A 25,621-nucleotide genomic window follows, 5' to 3' on the forward strand; every position below is an offset into this window, starting at 1 on the left:
TCGCGTGGTCAAGCGCAGACTAGCAACGATAAATAACTCTCTGGTCAGAGATTCTCTCACGCCTCGCCATCGCTGGTAATGAATACCCTGCATACATACGTGTTTCAACCTAACTAACCTAAGGACATCACACACATCCATGCCTTAGGCAGCATTCCAACTTGCGACCGTAGTGGTCGCGCGGTTCCAGACTGAAGCGCCTAGAACCGCTCGGCCACTCCGGCCTGCTTGAAGTTTTATTTTCAAAAAATAATGTATGTTCCTTTTTCTCAGAAAGTATTCAAGAGATTTCTACAAAAATTTCTCTGCTTCATCTCTTTTCATGTTGTAAGTTTCTCTCATGAGGTTTTTGGAATAGGTCAAATAAGAGAACTTTCATAATTTTTAATTATAATTCCACAAGTTCAATTTTAAATTCATGCAAAATTCCAAGCACTTTGCCCGATATCTCAGCTTGCAATCAGAATTTCAAAATTTGCGCTTTCAGACAACGTTTATTAGGTTTACAGAAAAATGTGTACAAAATTTCATAATTCTAGCATTCATAGAATCTGAGGAAAAGGTACATAAACTTTAAAAAACTTTTCGGGAAACGCAATTTAAAGTTCAACCTATCTTTTTTCCTTTTATCACTTCTTCAGAAGGCACCACATTTGTATGTACTCTGTGTCGTCTTTCCCTTCAAGGCTTCTCTTCTGGTTTCTAGTTGTCTGTCTTCTTTCCTTTACCAGGTCGTTAACTGACTTTTCAGCTGTAGAGATGCGCTGTAAATCTTTTTTCTCAGGATGTCTTGAGTAAAATTTCCTATCTTGAAGCCCACTCTTGCTAATACCTTCATCCTCCTGACGTTCCCATCATTAAATACAACAACTGCATCACAAGTTGCAATTCTGACACCTGTAGCAGATACAAATGTGTTTTTAGGGCATCGTTTCCATATGAGTGTATTTAGAGACTCATTTTTTATTGTTTATAAGATACGGAACAGTGTGTCAAAGATGATCTGTAAAACCAAAGAGTATGTATCACGGACTTCTAGATGTATCCTGCACACGTTTGGTTGAAAGTAATACACAGGGCCAGCCGGAGTGGCCGAGCGGTTAAAGGCGCTACAGTCTGGAACCGCACGACCTCTACGGTCGCAGGTTCGAATGCTGCCTCAGGCATGGATGTGTGTGTTGTCCTTAGGTTAGTTAGGTTTAAGTAGTACTAAGTTCTAGGGGACTTATGACCACAGAAGTTGAGTCCCATAGTGCTCAGAGCCATTTGAACCATTTTTTGTAATACACAGAATCGTTGTTCACTGAGCTGGTATTGAAGTGCTGCTTCAAAACGTGGGCGTGGCAGGGAGGCCGCTTCACACTTTTAATTAACTTTCAGGCACTTCGGATGCGATTTCAACATTGAAACTTTGGGAATTATTGTCCATGAGTTGTACTAACAAACAAAAAATAAATCGAAAACTTACATTTTTGGTGAGTTTCATCAACGACCCCCTTAAGCCAACGAGCCACAAATATATTCAAAATGCGTTATTTCAGTGACCGACGGATGTTTTAGTTTCAGCAACACACTAAGGGAGTCCATGAGCGTAATTTACTTCCTCAGCAATATGCGGTCTTGCATTATCGTACAGAATGAGGACAAAAGCTGCAAGCATGTCAGGCATTCACTGATAAATTTTCGGGCACAAAGCATTTTGCACAAACAACTTGTAGTACGCACCTGTTACAGACGTTCCCTGGGGCACACTATTTGTAGCTATGACTGTCGAAATTATAGTCGTCGGTGCCTGTATGTGTATATGTAAACAGTGTGAATATGGGATGATGGGGCAGGATAAATGTATAAATTTGAGGTAACGGACCTTGGTCCGAAATCGAATGAGTCGAAATTCATAAGCGAAAATTGTTCTGATACCTCTGACAGTGGAATACATGTACTGGTAGTGTTATTGCTAAGATAGTAGTGTAGGCAACTTTCGGAGGTGGTCGTACGGACCAAGAAAAGAAAGTAAGTCCAGGGAATGTGAGCTACAACGTGCATAGATGACGAGGTTTAAGCATTTGTTCATCTCCGCTACTGTGGAACACATCTCCTCTTCGGGACAAGTACTCACGGCTCTTAAGATATGCACTTTAGCGCCCATCATTACTAGATACTTGATTAGGTGCATACTGCCATCTCTGACAGTTTCCCACCCTACAATCTCAACAACAATACTGGCACATGTATTCCACTGTCATACGTATCAGACCGATTTTCGCTTATAATTTTCGACTTGTTCGTTTCCGGACCAGGGTTCCTTACCCAAAACTGATACATTTGTCCTTCTTCATCATTCCTGAAAGTTTATGCACGGGATCACCCTTTATATACATATACACTCCTGGAAATGGAAAAAAGAACACATTGACACCGGTGTGTCAGACCCACCATACTTGCTCCGGACACTGCGAGACGGCTGTACAAGCAATGATCACTCGCACGGCACAGCGGACACACCAGGAACCGTGGTGTTGGCCGTCGGATGGCGCTAGCTGCGCAGCATTTGTGCACCGCCGCCGTCAGTGTCAGCCAGTTTGCCGTGGCATACGGAGCTCCATCGCAGTCTTTAACACTGGTAGCATGCCGCGACAGCGTAAACGTGAATCGTATGTGCAGTTGACGGACTTAGAGCGAGGGCGTATAGTGGGCATGCGGGAGGCCGGGTGGACGTACCGCCGAATTGCTCAACACGTGGGGCGTGAGGTCTCCACAGTACATCGATGTTGTCGCCAGTGGTCGGCGGAAGGTGCACGTGCCCGTCGACCTGGGACCGGACCGCAGCGACGCACGGATGCACGCCAAGACCGTAGGATCCTACGCAGTGCCGTAGGGGACCGCACCGCCACTTCCCAGCAAATTAGGGACACTGTTGCTCCTGGGGTATCGGCGAGGACCATTCGCAACCGTCTCCATGAAGCTGGGCTACGGTCCCGCACACCGTTAGGCCGTCTTCCGCTCACGCCCCAACATCGTGCAGCCCGCCTCCAGTGGTGTCGCGACAGGCGTGAATGGAGGGACGAATGGAGACGTGTCGTCTTCAGCGATGAGAGTCGCTTCTGCCTTGATGCCAATGATGGTCGTATGCGTGTTTGGCGCCGTGCAGGTGAGCGCCACAATCAGGACTGCATACTACCGAGGCACACAGGGCCAACACCCGGCATCATGGTGTGGGGAGCGATCTCCTACACTGGCCGTACACCACTGGTGATCGTCGAGAGGGACACTGAATAGTGCACGGTACATCCAAACCGTCATCGAACCCATCGTTCTACCATTCCTAGACCGGCAAGGGAACTTGCTGTTCCAACAGGACAATGCACGTCCGCATGTATCCCGTGCCACCCAACGTGCTCTAGAAGGTGTAAGTCAACTACCCTGGCCAGCAAGATCTCCGGATCTGTCCCCCATTGAGCATGTTTGGGACTGGGTGAAGCGTCGTCTCACGCGGTCTGCACGTCCAGCACGAACGCTGGTCCAACTGAGGCGCCAGGTGGAAATGGCATGGCAAGCCGTTCCACAGGACTACATCCAGCATCTCTACGATCGTCTCCATGGGAGAATAGCAGCCTGCATTGCTGCGAAAGGTGGATATACACCGTACTAGTGCCGACATTGTGCATGCTCTGTTGCCTGTGTCTATGTGCCTGTGGTTCTGTCAGTGTGATCATGTGATGTATCTGACCCCAGGAATGTGTCAATAAAGTTTCCCCTTCCTGGGACAATGAATTCACGGTGTTCTTATTTCAATTTCCAGGAGTGTATAAACAGGCGCCGGCGCCTACAACTACAACGTTCTGTAGCGTCGTTCAGTGACATTTTCGGTCAAGGGTTCCTATCCTCATTTTGTCGCTCAAGACACCTTCTATATCCCCTCGAAGTTGGTCGGCGTAATTTTGTAACATCCTGTAAATGTCAAACGCGTACGCAGGCAAAGCCACAGGGAAAGGAAACGCTCAGGGAACGTAGCTGTAACAAAGAAGGCTAGATATATGATACTGGTGCAGCAATGTGCCTCAAAAATGTGCTGGTTAAGGTCGGTCTGGCAGGCGAACATTGGATATTAACGCTGCAATTAACCTGCATCTGTAATTTTAGATGTTGTGTCTTCAGCTGCCTATCTCAGTTGGAGACTCGTATTTGTGACACAATCACAATTACCTTTTCAGATTACCGGTTTCTACTCTCCACCATCAGATCCAGCTGCCGCGCTGGAGGGCCAGTGACTACTATTTCAGCAATTACGGTTGTTTGCAGACGACATATAAAAATTGTGTAACACCATGTGAAACAAATAACTGTACAGGGACAACCGTTCAACTAAAATCGAGTCTAAATTACGAAGCTTGTAGTTCTGAAACAGAGAGAAAGCGCTGTGTGGTATCTTCAGGGTGTATTCTGCAGTCAGCCTGTTGATTGCTTGCGACACGTTAACTCACCAGTACGTGTAGATCAGATTGCGACACGCCCAACTTGTTGTGCGATGAACGAACACCTGCTGACATGCAGATATTTCACGGTTGGGACTTGCCGACACAGAGCGTGGGATTGCGCTGCGCGATAGTCTCCAGCATGGACCGTCAGCACTCGCCAGAAGTGTTCACGTATTCTCGGAGCGTCACCACGTACAGGTTACTGTGACGTTTCTTTCGCTGGCAAATTAGAGTGCTGATCGATGAGCGGTCGGTCGCTATCACTACGAATCGGAGAAGAGCTCAACTGGTTCCTCGTGACAGGTTTATAAATATTAATTTACACTGCTTGTTTTGGCGATCACATCTTGTTCGACGAAGTTCACATGCTTAGGACGGCGATTATCTTATCAGTTTCATTACATCAGTTTGTTTGCCTTCCTAATTGCTACGCGCGAGAATAGTTATCAGGGGCGAAATATGCTGATTTCCCTATTTAATTATTTATTTACTTCCGTAAGCGTAACTCTCAAGCCTAATATAGATATCGTTAGACAGCTGTAAATGAAGCATGCTAATCAGCTTTTTAATTTTTTTAATTTTTTTATTAAATCACTGGAACGACCGCGATGAACGTTTTTCTGTGTCATGTTCTACCAGTCTGCAACAGTATTTAATTACTGTAAGATTCTACTTAACTCATGAATTGATTAAAAGCATTTTTGTACGAATGCTCAACGGCGTTGTGTTATATTTCGGTGATTTGGAACGTATTGAAGCTCATTTCCTTGTGTGTAAAAGCGGTCTCTTAGAGTGTGATTTTAATACCCTTATTCCCAATATCATTCGTCAGTTACAAAGTTAGTTTCATGTTCCACGGATCATTATTCACGATAAACCGTAACGATGTCAAAAATGCTGGACATCTATAAGTTTTTATTTTATTATTTTTTAATATACAAATGTGAGTAATTTCTACCCTCCACCTTTTACGCATTACGGTAATAGAAATTCTTCTACAGAATAAAAGGAGCTACAAGTAGAAACTTTTTGTTTTCAGATTTTACTTTTTGCATGTCAGACATCTTATATCTCTTGGCAAGTTGCTGCAGCAGGCAAGTTGCTGCAGCATTGTACACCCCTTTTTGTCCTAAAGATGACCTTAACATAGAGTAATGAATAAAATCTTTCCTTTTGGTATTGTGATTATGTACATAATGAAAATATGCAAAATATGTCAAGCTACTTACCCAAGATTTGGAATGATTGTAATTCTAAATATGGATGAAGTAAGTTGTTTTACAAGTTCGAAAACGTGTTTTTCCAGTTTAAATTTCCATTAATGGGGACACCGGACATGCAGAGTAGGTACTTTTTTTTTTTTTTTTTTTTTTTTTTTTTTTTTTTTGTAGAGGATAAAAGTTCCACAATTAATTCCTGTAGAGACAGTAAGAGAAGTGATTGCTACCGAAGTTTCTCATAGTTTCATTGAGTGGCTCTCTGAAAATGAACTCTGTCTTAGTTAAAAAGAACTCAGTATAATCAGTTCCGTATATCAAATAATGCGTGTCGAAGATTAATACAGCACATAAACTAGAGTCGCTGAATAGGCCAGAATGTTCCAAATGTTTAATGGTACATACTAAAAAAAGTATGATTACGAAGAAGCTATTTAAAGAGCTTTCATAAAATGAAGAACAAACCGCCTTCAGTCACAAGTTGCGTTTATTTACTGCACTATGCATTTCGAGCCCTGGAGGCTCCTGAAGATGAGCCTCCAGGGCTCGAAATGCATAGTGCAGTAAATAAACGCAACTTGTGACTGAAGGCGGTTTGTTCCTCATTTTATGAAAGTAAAACAGTCGCGGACGAAACACTGAAAAACAATGGATAAATTTAAGTTATTTAAAGAGCTTCTCAAACAGTTCAATACATTCTGCTCGTCTCATGTACATTTCTTTTAAGAACAAACAAATTCTTCACATTTTCAATCATTAACTCCATACAGTATATATTCCAGAAGTAATCTTTTATTAGAAGGAACACAGTGATTCCACACAAGTTAACAGTCAAAATAATATCTGTTTTTAATCAACAACCATTTTGTTCAGTTTTACGGAATTACACACGTCAGTTGCACAGAAAGGTGTTCAGCAGGGAACCACAAATATGAAACTTCCTGGCAGATTACAACTGTGTGCCGGACCGGGGCTCGAACTCGGGAACTTCGTTTTTCGCGAGAAAGTGCTCTACGAACTGGGCTACCCAAGCACGACTCACGCCCCCCTCCTCAAAGCTTTAATTCCGCCAGTACCTCTCCTCCTACCTTCCAAACTTCACAGAAACTCTTCTGCGAACCTAGCAGAACTAGCACTCCTGGAGGAAAGGATATTGCGGAGACAGGGCTTAGCCACACCTGGGGGTTGCAGATTTTCACTATGCAGCGGAGTGGGCGCTGATATGAAACTTCCCGGCATATTAAAACTGTGTGCCGGACCTTTGCCTTTGATAGAGCACTTGCCCGCGAAAGGCAAAAGTCCCGAGTTCGTGTCTCGGTCCGGCACACTTTTAATTTACCAGGAAGTTTCATTTTAGCGCACACTCCGCTGCAGAGAGAAAACCTCATTCTGGAACCACAAATAGTTTGATCGTTTTCCCAGCACAGTAAAGCATATTTTATATCAAAATTGAAATCGTTCCTCTGGTACAATTCATTCAACCTTGCAAAAAATCATAATTAAAAACTAATAGCATATGTAGTACAGAAGACAACGATGATTACTTTGGTTGTTGAATCTGTATACGTTTCAGATTGAACGTGAGCAATATGTATTCTTACTTAATGTAAGCCGCTCTGGTATTTAGTTATCTGCAGGAAGAGGTCATATAATGTCATGTGTAAGTATCATGAAATCTAATTCATACTACTCATGTCGACAGAAATCGTACTCTTGATTTAAGGATCCTCGGTTGTGGAATGCTTTACTCAGTCGTAATTCACCACAGTAAAGTTATAGTAAGGTCGGCACACTTCAGTGAAACTACAGGGAAACACGCCACACCACGCTTTTAGTATTTGACAAAGGGAAGAATATTGACCAACGAGTGAGGTCCCTCGTGCTGCTTGCTGATACAGTCGACGTGAAAGATTAATCTTGGGCCACATTATCCGTTACAGTCGAAGAAATGACAGGACCCTTCTTCCGAGGATGGGATCAAAGCTTACATCAACACAAGTTATACAGGGTATCTCAGGAGGAATGGCCAATATCCAGAGATGTGACAGGAACTCTCATTTGAAGCAGAAAACTTCGTAATGGCATATGCACTATTTAAAATGGTTTCCGAAATAGAACAGATTTAATGCACGTTTGGTTTTGGGCTAATGGCACGCACGTGTATGCCGTACCCACTCCACCTCGTTGACGTTTTATTCCAGCCCAACCTACCTCAGTGCATTCAACCTCTTTCCTAGGACGCATTTCTGCCATTAAACTAGCTCGTTAAAGGCGTAGCCATCAGTGGTGTGTTGCGAATGGAGTAGTGCGATCGATTGAGACCGTATGAGAGAAAAGCATCGGTTTACTGTGTTTGTAGACGTGCTGTCTGAAGTGCCGCACATTTATACTAACGAATGATATGCTGACATGTTGTACGAGGTCTATTCTAAAAATTACGGAAATTTGTCCACAAAATTTTTCAACGCATACCTTTCGCTTATTGTGCATGGCATCCTTCGAAATACTCTCCTCCACAATTGATACACAGCTCCCAACGCCATTTCCACTTCCGGAAGCTGTCTTGGTACGCCTCTTGCTGGATCGCGAGAAGCCCCGTCTGTGAATTTTCCTGTATCTCCTCTATCGTTGTAAATCTTCGTTCCTTCAAGAGGATTTTCAACTCTAGAAATTAAAAAAAAATGTCGTCTGGGGCCAGGCCTGGAGAGTAAGCAGGTTATAGGCAAGACAGTGATTCCGTTTCTTGTGCAATAGTCACACACCAACAGGTGTAAGTAGGCTGTTTAGGTTTTTGTGTTGGTAACGCCACGTAGCGCTCTGTATGAAAATCACTGACTGTGCTGTGTGCAGTCTGTGGCTGGTTGGCATTGTTGGAATATCCGCTTGTGTAGTGTTGGGGTGTTGGGCAGTTGGATGGGAACAGCGCGTAGCGTTGCGCAGTTGGAGGTGAGCCGCCAGCAGTGGTGGGTGTGGAGAGAGAGATGCCAGAGTTTTGAGAGGTTACTATAAGCAGACGATCTGGTGGACGTGTCACCGCCAGAAAAAGGAAATTTGTAAAGATAGACGTCATGAATATATATATATATATATATATATATATATATATATATATATATATATATATATATATATATATACACTCCTGGAAATGGAAAAAAGAACACATTGACACCGGTGTGTCAGACCCACCATACTTGCTCCGGACACTGCGAGAGGGCTGTACAAGCAATGATCACACGCACGGCACAGCGGACACACCAGGAACCGCGGTGTTGGCCGTCGAATGGCGCTAGCTGCGCAGCATTTGTGCACCGCCGCCGTCAGTGTCAGCCAGTTTGCCGTGGCATACGGAGCTCCATCGCAGTCTTTAACACTGGTAGCATGCCGCGACAGCGTGGACGTGAACCGTATGTGCAGTTGACGGACTTTGAGCGAGGGCGTACAGTGGGCATGCGGGAGGCCGGGTGGACGTACCGCCGAATTGCTCAACACGTGGGGCGTGAGGTCTCCACAGTACATCGATGTTGTCGCCAGTGGTCGGCGGAAGGTGCACGTGCCCGTCGACCTGGGACCGGACCGCAGCGACGCACGGATGCACGCCAAGACCGTAGGATCCTACGCAGTGCCGTAGGGGACCGCACCGCCACTTCCCAGCAAATTAGGGACACTGTTGCTCCTGGGGTATCGGCGAGGACCATTCGCAACCGTCTCCATGAAGCTGGGCTACGGTCCCGCACACCGTTAGGCCGTCTTCCGCTCACGCCCCAACATCGTGCAGCCCGCCTCCAGTGGTGTCGCGACAGGCGTGAATGGAGGGACGTGTCTTCAGCGATGAGAGTCGCTTCTGCCTTGGTGCCAATGATGGTCGTATGCGTGTTTGGCGCCGTGCAGGTGAGCGCCACAATCAGGACTGCATACGACCGAGGCACACAGGGCCAACACCCGGCATCATGGTGGGGGAGCGATCTCCTACACTGGCCGTACACCACTGGTGATCGTCGAGGGGACACTGAATAGTGCCCGGTACATCCAAACCGTCATCGAACCCATCGTTCTACCATTCCTAGACTGGCAAGGGAACTTGCTGTTCCAACAGGACAATGCACGTCCGCATGTATCCCGTGCCACCCAACGTGCTCTAGAAGGTGTAAGTCAACTACCCTGGCCAGCAAGATCTCCGGATCTGTCCCCCATTGAGCATGTTTGGGACTGGATGAAGCGTCGTCTCACGCGGTCTGCACGTCTAGCACGAACGCTGGTCCAACTGAGGCGCCAGGTGGAAATGGCATGGCAAGCCGTTCCACAGGACTACATCCAGCATCTCTACGATCGTCTCCATGGGAGAATAGCAGCCTGCATTGCTGCGAAAGGTGGATATACACTGTACTAGTGCCGACATTGTGCATGCTCTGTTGCCTGTGTCTATGTGCCTGTGGTTCTGTCAGTGTGATCATGTGATGTATCTGACCTCAGGAATGTGTCAATAAAGTTTCCCCTTCCTGGGACAACGAATTCACGGTGTTCTTATTTCAATTTCCAGGAGTGTATATTATATATGATGACTTTTGAACATTGTTAAGATAAATACAATGTTTGTTCTCTATCAAAATCTTTCATTTGCTAACTATACCTATCAGTAGTTAGTGCCTTCAGTAGTGAGAATCTTTTATTCAGCTGGCTGTATTGGCACTCGCTGTATTGGAGTAGTTCGAGTAATGAAGATTTTTGTGAAGTAAGTGATTCATCAAAGGCATAGGTTATTCTTAGTCAGGGCCATTCTTTTGAAGCGATTATTGAAAGCCAGATTGTGTTGCACCAAAAAATATTTTGTCAGTTGAGTGATGATCAGAATAAGTAAAGAGAAAACTGTCTGAGCTGTTCGAAAATCGGATAACGTAAGAAGTTTTCCAGCACTGTCATTCTTAATTTTGAAAGAGGACGTTTCACAGCGATGAATGTACAGGTGCGTTATAGTGATGCAAGAGCCATGAATTGTTTCGCCACATTTCAGGCCGTTTCCTTCTCACATTTTCTCGCAGGCGTCGCAACACGTCCCGACAGTACCACCGATTAACAGGTTGTCCCTGAGGCGCGAATTCACGATGAACTAATCCTTCAAAGTCAAAGAAAACTATCAGCATGGCTTTGACATTTGACCTGACATGGAGAGGTTTTCTTGAAAAAACTTTCACGACCGGCTGTGGAGACTGAACCTCGGTCTCAACATCACAACCGTAGACCCACGTCTCATCACCAGTTATGATTCTCTTAAGCAACATCTCGTTCACATTTGCGCGATCCAAAAGCTCTTCACTGATTGAGAGTTGAAGCTTTTTCTGGTGTTGACGATCTTGGCGACAACACGATGCATTCCAAGATGCTGTGTCAGGCTTTCATGACACGATTCAACTGAAATGTTACGTTCTTCAGCAATCTCTCACACAGTCGGTCTTCGATTGGCACACACTGTTTCACCGACATTCCTGACATGAGCATTGTCGGTGTGATCTTCAACTTCCATCTTTAAACCATGTGAACTATTCGTAACTCCGAGACGGCTTAAGCACTCATCACCGTAGGCTTCCTGCACCATCTGGTGTGGCTCTGTAAAGGTTTTCTTGAGTTTCACGCAAAATTGAATGCAGACGCTTTGCTCCTCCAACTCTGCCGTCTCGAAATTCGCAAACTGTGCGACACGACGTTCCACTCAATACAGCACCGAACAATAGCTAACAGACATATAACAATGAAAATGCCTGCAGTTACACATTATACCGGTGCGTGTGAAAGGATGCCATCCGCATTTCTCTCCAACACACCTTTGGCGCCAAATTCAAATTACGAATGTTCTTTGAACAGATCTCGTTTGTTTACTACTTCTATGATGGAAGTGGTGCTTCTGCTATCGAATAATACCGTCAGGCTTGTTTGTCTGAAGGAAATCGTATTGTGAAGATACAGACACAGAATACACATAGATATTGTATTCATCAATGGCGTATGCATTTCTCGACGGGCTGAAACGACTATTTGATATTTTTCTCCCTGTGTAGTAATCACGAATTATACGAGGGCAGTTCAATAAGTAAAGCAACACATTTTTTTTCTCGGCCAATTTTGGTTGAAAAAAACGGAAATTTCTTGTGGAATATTTTCAAACATTCCCGCTTCGTCTCGTATAGTTTCATTGACTTCCGACAGGTGGCAGCGCTGTACGGAGCTGTTAAAATGGCGTCTATAACGGATGTGCGTTGCAAACGACGGGCAGTGATCGAGTTTCTTTTGGCGGAAAACCAGGGCATCTCAGATATTCATAGGCGCTTGCAGAATGTCTACGGTGATCTGGCAGTGGACAAAAGCACGGTGATCGTTGGGCAAAGCGTGTGTCATCATCGCCGCAAGGTCAAGCAAGACTGTCTGATCTCCCGCGTGCGGGCCGGCCGTGCACAGCTGTGACTCCTGCAATGGCGGAGCGTGCGAACACACTCGTTCGAGATGATCGACGGATCTTCAGAAATTGAAGAAATGACTTCAGCGTGTTCGTAGGCACAAAAATCTGAACGAACTTCTCCTTCTTCATGACAACGCAAGTCCTCACACAAGTCCTCGCACCCGAGAGGAGCTCACAAAACTTCAGTGGACTGTTCTTCCTCATGCACCCTACAGCCCCGATCTCGCACCGTCGGATTTCCATATGTTTGGCCCAATGAAGGACGCAATCCGTGGGAGGGACTACGCGGATGATGAAGAAGTTATTGATGCAGTACGACGTTGGCTCCGACATCGACCAGTCGAATGGTACCGTGCAGGCATACAGGCCCTCATTTCAAGGTGGCGTAAGGCCGTAGCATTGAATGGAGATTACGCTGAAAAATAGTGTTGTGTAGCTAAAAGATTGGGGAATAACCTGGTGTATTTCAATGCTGAATAAAACAACCCCTGTTTCAGAAAAAAAAATGTGTTGCATTACTTATTGAACTGCCCTCGTAGAAACTTTAGAATTGTGTCTACATGACATGTGGAACTTCGGATCGGTTCTGCAGACGTGTTCGGATAAAAAAGTACTCCGTCTTCAGGCCACGAGCGGCCTACCGTGACCATCCGACCTCCGTGTCATCCTCCAAGGAGGATGCGCATAGGAGGGGCGTGGGGTCAGCACACTGCTCTCGTCTTTATGATGGTATTCTTGACCGAAGCCGCTACTATTCGGTCGAGTAGCTCCTCAATTGACATCACGAGGCTGAGTGCACCCCGAAAAATGACAACAGCGCATGGCGGCTGGATGGTCATCCATCCAAGTGCCGGCCACGCCCAACAGTGCTTAACTTCGGTGATCTCACGGGAACTTTTTTTTTTAACGTAATAAACTTTTATTTACAAAATAACAAATACAGTGATGAGATTCGAAGGTATTTTCAATTTATATTTCTGTTAGTTATCGAGTCTTTACCTTTTCTTTTCTGATATGTAACTTTGATGCAATTGTCTGTTTTGTTATATGTTGTGCGTTTGCAGTTTGATTTACACTGTTGCACTGATCTGTAAGTCAGTGGAGCAAAAATATTTCATTTTTTCAGTTTTGTTTGCATTTTTGTTAATTTTATGGGTTGTTGATTCAAACACTTCTAAGTTCTTGACTTCAGGTAGAGTTACTGGTTTGGTGCCATTATGTGGCATGTAACTATTATTAGAGTTGTCTTACTGGCTAAGGCTTACATCTAGGAAGCAAAGGACAATGACAAATATGTGTGAATGAATATTATAGCGAAATGTCCACGAGATGGTGGTTGAGGGGAAGAGAGCGAGAGCGAGAGAGAGAGAGAGTGAGAGAGAGTGAGAGAGAGAAATAGAGTGAGAGGACGATTTGGAACACATTTGAGACATAATTAAGGAAAAACTCTATAAGTGGACAAACATATTCTAGCTAAGCTTAACATGATTAGATAGGAATTGCAGAGAGATGTTTCTTTTGTTAGTCTACTCACATAGTCATTGAACGCTACCTGGATATGCGCTATATGTGTAGCCGTAGCACTCATCTAATAATATTTACACTTTTTTCCGTTGCGGACACTGTGATTGCACTGCACAAATTATCCCCGGTGTATCCATTGCGGCAAGGCCGTTGCCCGTGCTGGAATAGCAGAAGTAATTAAAGCGACCCCTCTCGATAAGTTGGGGAATCCGGGTCCCAGTCCCGGTGCGGCACAAATTTTCATGTGTTCAACATCTCCAAACATGTTCAGACAAGTCGTCAAGAAAGCAGTATTGCTGGCAATATGCCTCCTTTTCCGATGTTGCTGCTAAATATAGGCTAATTTGCAGTTTGGAAATATAGAAGTATTTCCTACGTGTCTTAGTCTGGCACAGAAAGGAGTGAAACGTGAAACTTATCCTCGCATGCACACACTTGTATGTATTTTCACAATGTAAAATACGGTAAAATGTAGGATGATCCGAGTGACATGATATATAAATAAATTTGCAGGATATCCGAAACCTATAAGATCCAAATGGCACACACGGTAGGGCATCCTATACTAGCTGTTTGGAGATACGGAGTCAGATGTCGGCAGTGAATGTTTCTGGTGTTTATGGGTTCTTGAATGGAGCAGGAGAGATGTCCTGAGAGAACTAAATTCCTCATCTTTTCCGACGTCCCGAGCGCCCTTCGCTCTGTACAAAACTTGGCATCCAACAGGCAAAGTAGTTCATAATATCCAGGACGCCCTTCTCCGCTTAGAACGGCTAGGTACCACAGCACATTATTATTGAGGGAAACGAATTTGCAGATATAGTAGCCAAGGAGGCGTGAAGCGGTTAGCAGATATTTCAACGAGCCATCCCCCTACATGCTATGGATGTCCAACTTACCCCTAAAAAATTCTTTAATATGAGGATGTTTGGCTCCTCCATGTTTCCTTTTAAGTGATCAACCAGCCAAACGCCCCTCTTTTTTATTTGATATTCATTCAGACCTTATCCGTGTGCTAATACCAAATGTTTGAACATTTACTTAAATTTAGTGTATCTGAAGGGATGTGTGGTACTGTTATTTTTTTGGGTAAACGTGTGTGAGACGTAGAGATCGAGTGTTGTTTCATGTTTCTTTTACTTCATTTTAATGTTTTATGAAATGGTTTCTACTTGTTTTAGTAAGAGCGCTGATAATTTTCTCATTGAGCGATCACAAACTGCAAACAAACACAAACAGAAAGCGGTCTTTAATGAACAATGAATATAAAGCATGCGTTAGTGAATTGCTTCTGTTTCATAAAAATCAATTCATCCAAATCGACGTTGATGACGGACTCTTGAAAAACAGAAGCCTGTGCAATGTGTCTCCTGTGGAGCTTAATAGTGTTTACAGTTTATGACTGCTTCTTGAGGATGCAGCACTAGTTGTTACGCGAACATACGGAAACACTGAAAGGCGAACACCATAGAGGCAGCAGTAGTATTACAGTGCCAAGTTATCATTAGCGCACTAATCATAACATAATACATACGTAAATTAAAAAGCACAAAATTAAACACATAAAATTGTAAGCTGGACAACAGAGTCGTTTACTTAGATCAGTTTTTAATGAAAAGTAAAAACACAAACAGACGTCCCAGTTTTTGAACGGTGCTGGATCCGCGGTAGGACAAGATCCACACAACTTATGGGTCAAGCTGGATTCCGGAGTCCTTTTTAAATAGTTTCCGAGCAGATAATACCTTTTTAAACTTCTTTATTTAAATGTGTGTGTCTTTACCTAAATTGCTGAATGACTGACAAGATGAAACTTCTACGTTATTTGATTCTGAAACAGCTGAGTAAAACTAAACGTACTGAGCCTACTTTCTCTTTACTTTTTCTTATCATGTCAACACTGACCCACAATGTTCTAGCGTAACGCAATCTGACTGCTCAAAAAAATTGCAACCTGACCTCAAATAATTAATTCACAAGAATGGCCCTGACTAAAAAGAAATCTTAACAACAACCTATACATTTCATTAAGCATTTACCTCAAAAAAATCTTCATTACGCCAACTACTGCAATACAGCGAGCGTCAATACTGCCAGCTAAATAAAAGATTCTAACCACTAAAGCCACTAACTACTAATAGGCATGTGGTTAGTAAAGGAAAGATTTTGTTGCAAATCAAATAATGTATTTTTTACCTTAATAATGTGACATCCAGTTCAAACACGAACATAAATCGTCATTGACACCCAGTACAAAGATATGTAATCATGAATAATTTTCAGTCTCCAAGTCAGATACTTCCAGATCGTTAGCCTACGCTAACACTTCAGACCTCTACCCTCCATCAATACTAACGTCTCACATGTAATATCCATCACTGCTGGCGACTAACTTCCAACTGTCCAACATTAATTCCATCACTGCCGGCGACTAACTTCCAGATGCCCAACAGTACTGGTGATTAATTTCCAACAACGAGTCCAACCAGCCGCAAAGTCTCTTACAAAGAAAGCGCAGTCAGAGATCCAATGCAAAGCGCTACACAGCGCTGCCAACACAGAAGCAGCCCAAAAAATGGTTCAAATGGCTCTGAGCAGTATGGGACTCAACTTCTCAGGTCATTAGTCCCCTAGAACTTAGAACTAGTTAAACCTAACTAACCTAAGGACATCACACACATCCGTGCCCGAGGCAGGATTCGAACCTGCGACCGTAGCGGTCGCGCGGTTCCAGACTGCAGCGCCTAGAACCGCACGACCACTTCGGCCGGCGAAGCAGCCCACTTACACTTTATATATCGAGACGGTAAAGGAGTTAAACTCCTAGCGAGGAGGTAGCCTCTCTCAGCTAATTTTTTTGTACAACAACGACTGTGCGGCCCAGTACTTGACACACGCCAATACGACGTGGTTCAGACCGGCCACAGCCGATATGTCCTGATCTCAGTGTCAACAAGCGACGATTTTCAACCAGTGTAGGTACGCGGGTTAACACCCGTGTTCCAGCCTCATGCGGGTGAGAGAGGTCACATGATGTGTACGAAGCATCGCCGAGATGAACCATGACCGAGAAGAGACGTTCGGTTGTATGGCCACCCTTGTAGTGCTGGGATGCGTGCCATTCACAGTTCCAGTCGTGATCAGCAGTTTTCTTGACCGTCGAGTTGAAATACGTACAAGCCATTCGTGTTGGTCGGAGCTGTCCTCTCGAAATGCACCCCTTAGCGACGCGCCCAACAGTTTCATTATGGAGGATGCCTTGATGCTCTTCTATCCAAAGTAAGCAAACATCACTGCTCAATCTCCGCGCGTCTATTATGGCCTCCAAGACATCCACGACATATCTTTATTTCGCAGGTCCCTCTTGCTCACACAAACTTTCACACTTGACAATTACGGGTTTTGGCTACTGCCATCTTCAGATCTTTTATGAACAAAACAAGGGTGTAACCAACTAACTGCAATTTGTTGAAGCTAAATCTATAAAAGCCCTGATGCTACATAAGAAAAATAAAACGTATGAAGATAGCAACTGTTCCGAAAGAGCAGATACCACTGATGACCATGCAGCTTCTATAGAAAGAAAAGATAATTAATCGAAACCCTCAGCTGCCAACAGGTGTTGTTGATATACCTCAAAGCTGAAAATGTGTGCCCCGACCGGGACTCGAACCCGTCATCTTCTGCTTCCATAGCAGACGCTCTATCCATCTTTTTTTTATGCTACCCTTTTTTTTTCAAAGCCAAACTCAATATTTCTTTTTCCTTTAAGAACAAATTGTGAGGAATAATTAAGGAAAAGTTTTTTTTTTTTTTCGAAAGAAAACAAAGACTCCGATTATACTGGTTTCTCCTTCCAGTAAACAAAAATGAGTCTCCTTCGTCTTGTTGGCGAAGAAGCAATCCTTTGGAACAAAAAAAAGTTTCTCAAAGTCAAAATCAAAGTTCTTTTTCCTTTAAGAACAAACTATGAGGAAGAAATAAGGAAAAGCTTTTTAAGTCGTCATGCGACTTGTAGTTAAAGTCCAGTTCTTACAGGAGCTCCTGAAGTGTCCGCCTACAGCATGCCAGCTCGTCCAAACGTGTCTTCTCATGGCGTAGGTGTGAGTTCTGGGTGGCAGATCTATTCAGTTCGGTTCGTTTTATACAGTTTTCAGCTTCTCAGGGCTTGGACGTTCCAGCTACTAGGTGGGTCATCGAAAGTGCTCCGTAAGAAATTAGAAAAATATTGTTTATAGCGTGGGTTGCGTATCAGGACGCAATGTCGTTCGTTGAGATAAGTCCAATATCCTAGCGTAGACTTGTCGCCTGAAGTAAAAAGATAGCGGATCGTGTGGCCACAGATCCAATTCACAGAGTTAGTTTTGGCGGAGGGGTAGAAAGTCTTATCGGGGTACAAAAGCATGTGGACGTCGATCTGAGCCGGTGTGTGGCGAGTAAGAAACGCCAAAATTCGCCGCGCAAGTGTCCAGACGTCTAGCGCTGTGCCACAGTGGAACCGGTGGACATCCGTGTCATCCACGCCACAGTGGGTGCAGAGGGATGAATCGGCGAGATGGATGCGGTGCAGACGATCTCGGTTAACTTGTTTGCCATTCACGGTGATGTACCACGCTGATTGAACGTCTGATTCGAGAAAACGCGCATGGATCGCCGTCCATATGTGTCGCCACACGTACTGTGGATACTTACGTTCGATGGGGTTGGACGGGCGGCACTGTTGTAACAATTCGGAGACTGTTTTCGTGAGGTACAAACGTGTAAGTGGTAAGGACCGGTAGATATAACTGAACTCCAGGAAAAATCGTTGGATGTAATAAAAGGGGGTTGGAATGGTCGATATCAGTACTGGGGCGGACAAGGAGGCCGGTGCAAAGTTGTGAAGCAGGAGGCTAGTAAGGCTCTGCGGGCAACGATGCCAAAGTTTGAGTTGGGAGCTGACGTATAGTGCCTTGACACGAGTCGGCACGTGGATGAGTCCCACCCCGCCACGATCTCGTGGCAGTGCAAGGGATTCATACAGCACCTTGAATAACATCCCCGAGCTGACGAAGGAGCCGAAAACCATCAACAGTCGTCGCGCCAGGAGATTTGGTACTGGTAGTACTTGAGCCACGTGTGGTATACGGGAAGCATGATACATGTTCACGTATTGCGCGCGTTGGATAACGTCGAGAGCTCGTAGCCGGTGATCGGCGAGATTTGCCCTGATTGTCTGTGGCAAGCGTCTACCATTGATAGCCGCTGAGCGGCGCAGGTCTGCTGTGAAATCAAGTCCAAGACACCGTATGGTGGGCCGGCCGAAGTGGCCGTGCGGTTAAAGGCGCTGCAGTCTGGAACCGCAAGACCGCTACGGTCGCAGGTTCGAATCCTGCCTCGGGCATGGATGTTTGTGATGTCCTTAGGTTAGTTAGGTTTAACTAGTTCTAAGTTCTCGGGGACTAATGACCTCAGCAGTTGAGTCCCATAGTGCTCAGAGCCATTTGAACCAACACCGTATGGTGGCGGCGACACTAAGGGGGGCAGCGTATCTCTCCGGCAAGCCCTCACCAATGAGCAGGACCTTGGATTTTGACACGTTGAGGCAGCTCCCCGACGCTTCGCCGTAAGTCGCCACCCATGTCAGTGCTGCTCGTACTTCATCTTCACTGCGCAGATATAGTACTATGTCGTCTGCGTAGGCTGTACAACAAAAACGGTGGCCTTGCACAGCCATGCCTTCCAAACGTTGGCGCATGCCCTGGAGCAGGGGTTCCAAGGCGAAAGCATACAAAATCGTGGAAAGAGGGCATCCTTGCCGTACAGATCGTGCGATGACCAGGGACGGTGTAAGACGACCATTGTACATGATTTTAGAGGTTGCACTACTCAACAGGCGCATAACCACTGTTACAAAACCGCCAGGAAAACCCATATGCTGAAGAACTGTCCGTAAATAGAAGTGGTCAACACGGTCGAAAGCCTGGCTAAAGTCCAGTGAAGCCAAGGCGCCAGGGAGACGCTGATGATGCGCTAATGCTATCATGTCTCTGTAACGGCAAAGGGCCGTACGGATGTTGTTGTCGCCTCCTAGGGAAGTCTGGTCGCAGGATGTGACGTAACGTGCGACCTTCTTGAGTCGCGATGCCAGTAGCCGTGTGAATATTTTCATGTCGCTGTTGAGCAAAGTAATTGGTCGATAGTCCTGGACCCTCGATAACCCGCGCAGTTTATGTACGGGGATAATAATTCCTTCTAGAAAGGCGCTCGGGACCACTGTCCTCGGTGACATCAGCTCTTCTGCGATTGCCGTCCATGTGGAAGCCAACAAATACTGAAAACTTTTATAAAATTCGATAGGTATACCGTCAGGTCCAGTAGACCTGTTATCGGAACCCGCCTTGATAGCATCTACCACTTCATCTGTGGTTACGTCGTCTTGGAGGTCATGCACTGCATCCTCCGGAAGAGTGTTCGTAGTGAGCTGAGCGACTTCTGTGATCAGTGCTGCAGAATGCGGTACGGCTGCGTATAGCCCGGCAAAATGAGCATGGAGAGCACGACCGATGCTTTGTTGGGTGTCGTGCCGGCGCCCTTCCACATCAGTGAGGACTTGGATCAGAGCTCGTCGTCGTCGTTGTCTTTCCTGAAAGAGGTGGTACATCGACGGACGTTCTTGAGGGATTCGATTAGAAGCTCGAGAACGGACTACAGTGCCTTCCAAGTTACGCCGCATGATCAAGGAGATCTGCGCCTTCGTGCGATGGACCATCGACTGCCGGGCTGGCGAGAAAGGCATCGTCGCACAGTCACGTAGAATGGTGTAGTAGAAGTGCAGGGTATTAGTTTGCCACGCCTTTAATTCCTTCCCAAAACTCATCAGAGTCTTCCTGAGGGTCGGCTTTGCACAGGAGAGCCACCATGATAAGGTGGAGTCATAGGCTTCTCGACGATGGGGGCAGCGTGCCCACGCTTCTTCGACCATACGGCGACAGTCTGAGGAGGTCAGGTGAGCGACATTGAGTTTCCACAGACCACGACTATGCCACCCTTGCTGTCGGGCGATAGTGACGTCACAGAGGTATGCATCATGGTCTGAAAAGGCCAAGGGCCAGACTTCCGCATGACGTGTGCCATCAGCAAGAGAGCGGGTAACGTAGATGCGATCTATGCGGCTGGACGAGTGAGAGGTGTAGAATGTATAGCCCGGTTGAATTCCGTGGAGCTTCTTCCATGTGTCAACAAGTCGGAGACGGTCGATGACCACTGAGAGAGATGCACAAGGGGAATGTCGCGGGAGTTGGTCCGCGGGCTCTTGTGTCGAGTTAAAATCCCCACCGAGTACCAAATCGTCCTGCGGACCGGTGAAGAGGGGTGTGACGCTTTCGGCAAAAAAAGTTTGTCGGTCATGACGGCGGCCAGTGCCGGACGGAGCGTAGATATTAATAATACGCACGCCGAACAGTGTGAGGGCCATACCTCGCGCAGTGGGGAGGTAGATGACGTCCTCTGCAGGGAGTCCGTCGCGTAGCAGGATGGCGACGCCGCTACCGGTATCGGATGCGGGGGAAACATGGGCGTTGTATCCGGTGGGAACTAGGAAGTCAGCCACAAACACCTCTTGTAAGAGTGCTATATCCACATCCGCAGAGTAAATAGTGTCTCTGAACATGGCCAGTTTATGGGGGGCACGAATGGTGGCAAGATTCATCGTGGCGAGACGATAGTGCTGTGTGCGGCCATCCTCAGTATTTGCAGAACGTGCGGTAGAAGTAGCCGGCAGGTGGAGACCCGCCGGTGGTCCCGCAGTGGTGATAATTACTGGCGGGGCGCCAGCCCCAGTGTCGCCGAGGTGGACTCCTGTGCAGACACGCTGGCAGTCTGTTCCGCTTCTTCTTCAACGTCATCGGCCCAGGAAGCTGACGACGTGGACATGTGACGGTCACGTACTTCCGGAACGGGTGTTGTGGATTCCGCAACATGAGTGGCAGGGGGACCGCCGTCATCATTCGTTGACAACGGCGAGGACACATCCCTGGCTGGGAGAGTAGGCGTCACAGGAGGGGCTCCTGTTGCTGCCACATCGCGTGACTGGACGCAGTGTGGGAGATCACCGTCAGACATCAGGTCGACATCTCGTGGGGCCGTCTGAGAAAGGGCGTCATCGGAAGGCGTTCGTCGTCGTTTCCTGTGTTTGCGAGGCGACCGCTGTTTTCTGATGTGGCCTTCTGAATCAGAATGTGGTCGCCCGTCGTCTGACGCCGAACCCGTCTGGACAAAGGCAGACGTCGGCACGACACCGAGGTCGACGTCCATGGTTCCAACAGGAACATCGGTTTCGGTCTGCAAACCGGACGGTCCTGAAGCGAGCACTGGAGGTGACGCCGTGCTTGTGTCCTCGGCGCGTTGTGCTGCGGCGGGTGGCGTTGACGATGCTGCTGGCGCAATCGAGATTGGTACGACGGGGTCTTGTGCAACTTTGGCGTAGGTGATGGGTAAGGACGTGACCATCGAAGCCTGGGTCTCTTCACGTAACGGCGTCTGTATTAAACGGCGGTGTAAGCATTCGGAACGTACATGTCCCTCCTGGCCACATCCTGCGCACGTTCGTGGCTGTCCATCGTACATGACGATGGCCCTCACACCGCCAATCAGCAGGTACGATGGGACATGTTTCGTCAGCTCAATTTTTATTTGCCTGACGCCATTTAATACGGGGTAGGTCGTAAATGTTTGCCACTTCTCCGCGACGTGACCCAAGACGGTGCCATATGGTTGGAAAGCGGCTATGACCACATCCTGAGGCACCTCGAACGGGAGTTCAAACGCCCGCAATGTCCGGAGACCGAAGCCAGCATGGGCGACTGTCACAGCACCCATATGTCCATCAGAGTGTTTAAATTTCAGTCCGGTGGCATGACGGTGAATTATGTCATTGCAAATTTCCTCCGTCGACATCTTGATGTAGACAACACTTCCAGTGTTGGAAAAATGTATGCCGATTACGTCCTGGGGGTTCAAACGTAGATCCTCACGTATGAACTGTTCGACTTCGAAAGCTCTGGGTCGTGGATGTTCGGCCTGAAACGCTACTTTGATCGTTGCACGGCGGTACGAGTGCGCCATGGTGTACGTTAGTACTGGACTCGATAGACACAAACACCGCGACGCGGAAGTAAACACCGCTGAGAGCGGAGCGTCACACGGCGCGCGGAGCAGCTCCGCACGCTAGCACGGCTGCGAGCCGACTGAATCCATCTGAGCCACCGAGGGTATGGAGGATAGCGTCACTGCAGGGACTTATCCCTTGAGACCCACATTCCCAACTGTCCACAAGCTACATTCGTAATGTTCCTAAAGAATATTTACTCATTACTCGCGCCAACTAAGGTGACCATTGAAAGGGCAAATACCCTTTAGCAACATTACGAATCTAGGTTGTGGACAGTTCGTAATGTGGGTCTCACGAGAACGTGTGCCCTCGGTGGCTCAGATGGATAAAGCCTCTGCCATGTAAGCAGAAGATTCCGAGTTCGAGTCCCGGTCGGGGCACACATTTTCAGCTGTCCCCATTCAGGTATATCAACAACACCTATTAGCTGCTGAGGGTTTCGTTTGATTATCAAAATAAATCGTATTTCGATGACTGAGGGCCACGCGTACCAGCCATACATAAAAAAAATTCTGAAGTAGGTATCAACGTCAAATTATATAAGTAGGTACACTCTTTGACATAAAACTGGACCGGCGGCCGGCCGCTTCAGAGGCTAAGTCCGCGCCGATCGCGACATGGGACAAAAAAACTGGCCAACTCGCTAATTCTCTAAGTCCGGTTATCTGAACAATCTGGCAACACTGTAGACTGCGGCACTTCCTGGAGGAAAACTTGTCCCAAGATAGAGAGACTCTAGGCTGATTACGCCTATGGTCTAGCGGTAGCGTGCGTTGTTTCTGTTCATAATGTCAGTGGATCGAGAACAGCTGGCATAAAATATTTTTATAGCCTCTTCTGTCTGAATGCTGAAGACGTGAATGTAATGGTAGCGCAGATTCAATCTATTTCGCTTTGTGACACACCGATATCAAAATTTTATCTAGTAACGATTTTGCGGCAGATTTCCTGCAGACTGTCCTCCTCTGGACGCCGTATGCGGCAAAGCTCCGGGATCCATTTGCTGGCTACTGGCAGCGGCCGTGGCGACAGCAGCGGCGCTGCACTCCCCCGTTCTTTATCGAAAGCGCCTGCTACCGCTCATCGCTTTTGATGATTTAAAACGCTTTATTATTAAATGTTGCTCCACAGAAAATTTCTACAATTTCCATTCACGCTCAAAAGCAACGGAGACAGACGCCCTGATTAGTAGGCGGGTAATCGGCAAGAGCTGAGTATGGCCCGAAATTAATTTTATAGACTGGGACGAAATTAAACCACCTCACTACATTCGATGAATTTATAAATGCTTCATACCTCGTTTCTTTTCCTTTCAAACTTAATTATTTATGCAACTTTTGGTCAATGTTTGGATGTTTTCGTCAAGCCAGAGTGAGCGTCTGTGGTGTAAAGTGTATTACAGTTCTTGTTTCATTCCTTATGGTAAGTCTATGCGATAAACTGTGTGAATACCTTGCAATGCATGCTCTGTAGCAGTGCAGGCACACTGCACATTTGGAGTTCCATGTATGGGTTCATGAAGTATTTATTGTTGATCGGAAGTGATAGTTAAGGTCATCAGATTTAAACCAGAAAAATTTGTCGTTTTGAAGGTTTCAGAGAACGGAAAGGAATTGCTAACGCCGGTGTTAGAAAACGTCTACAGTTAAATGCTATTGCAAAAATTTAGAAGATGGGAACTATATTAATGAACATGTGCACTTCATAAACAACCTTCTGACATGTTAGACCTATATGACGAACAAAGCTCAAATTTATATCGTTGACAGTCGGTTTGAATATTTTCAGGACCTATTTTACAGTGAAGCACCTTGGAATTTGCAAAGCAGAAATCCATGATATTAACTTAATTTACTAAGTCGAAATCGGACGAAGATTGATGTTTAAAGGCATTCTTCAGATTTCGCATAAGAAATTTTTACTAGCAGTTTGCAACTCCATTAATTAAAATGGAAAATAAAAGGTTGTAGTCAGCGGCTTCTACCGTGATTCGAACTTATAGTACAAGCACTGCAACGCACAAGGGAACCTCTGAGCTAACGACACACTGGCGGCCAGAGGCGGACTATAGTCACTGCGATGTTGCATGAGCCTCAAAACGCAACCTTAAACACACAAACAGAGGAGGTGGAGATTACTGTTTTAACGTCCCGTCGACAACGATGTCATTAGAGACAGAGCACAAGCTCGGATTAGGGAAGGATGGGGAAGGAAATCGGCCGTGCCCTTCCTAAGGAACCATCCCGGCATTTGCCTGAAGCGATTTAGGGAAATCATTGAAAACCTAAATCAGGATGGCCGGGCGCGGGATTGCACCGTCGTCCTCCCGAATGCACACACAAACAGGTGTTACTTATGTGAAGAACGCCGTTCTTGGAGTCCAGAAATTAAATATACTTTCTAATTGTGTCATCTTGCAGTGGATTATATCGTACGAGTCTTCGATGTGGAAAACGAATGTCAAGTGAATTTAGCGAGATAACGCCGACCTACACCCGGAAGTAAATGCACTATCAGAGTGTTGACAAATACTTGCTACGACGCTGCCATTTCTCGGCTCTCTGACGAGGCAGCTCTTCAGCGAAATGCTTGCCGTGATTCTCCGATACGGTTCTTCAGAGTGGAGACGCGCGCGCACGTTTGGTTTTTATGCGGCGTTCTCCCCTGATGGTTTCTGACGTCGCCTTGTGGGCTATGTATACATATGAGACATTCAATTATCATTAATCCAGAATGATACAAGTTTCAGCTTCCGGCGTGGAAGAAGGCTGTTGACGCCGACATTATATCATTTCAACGT

The sequence above is a fragment of the Schistocerca cancellata genome, chromosome 1 (assembly GCF_023864275.1).
Source record: "Schistocerca cancellata isolate TAMUIC-IGC-003103 chromosome 1, iqSchCanc2.1, whole genome shotgun sequence".
In the NCBI taxonomy this organism is placed as follows: domain Eukaryota; kingdom Metazoa; phylum Arthropoda; class Insecta; order Orthoptera; family Acrididae; genus Schistocerca; species Schistocerca cancellata.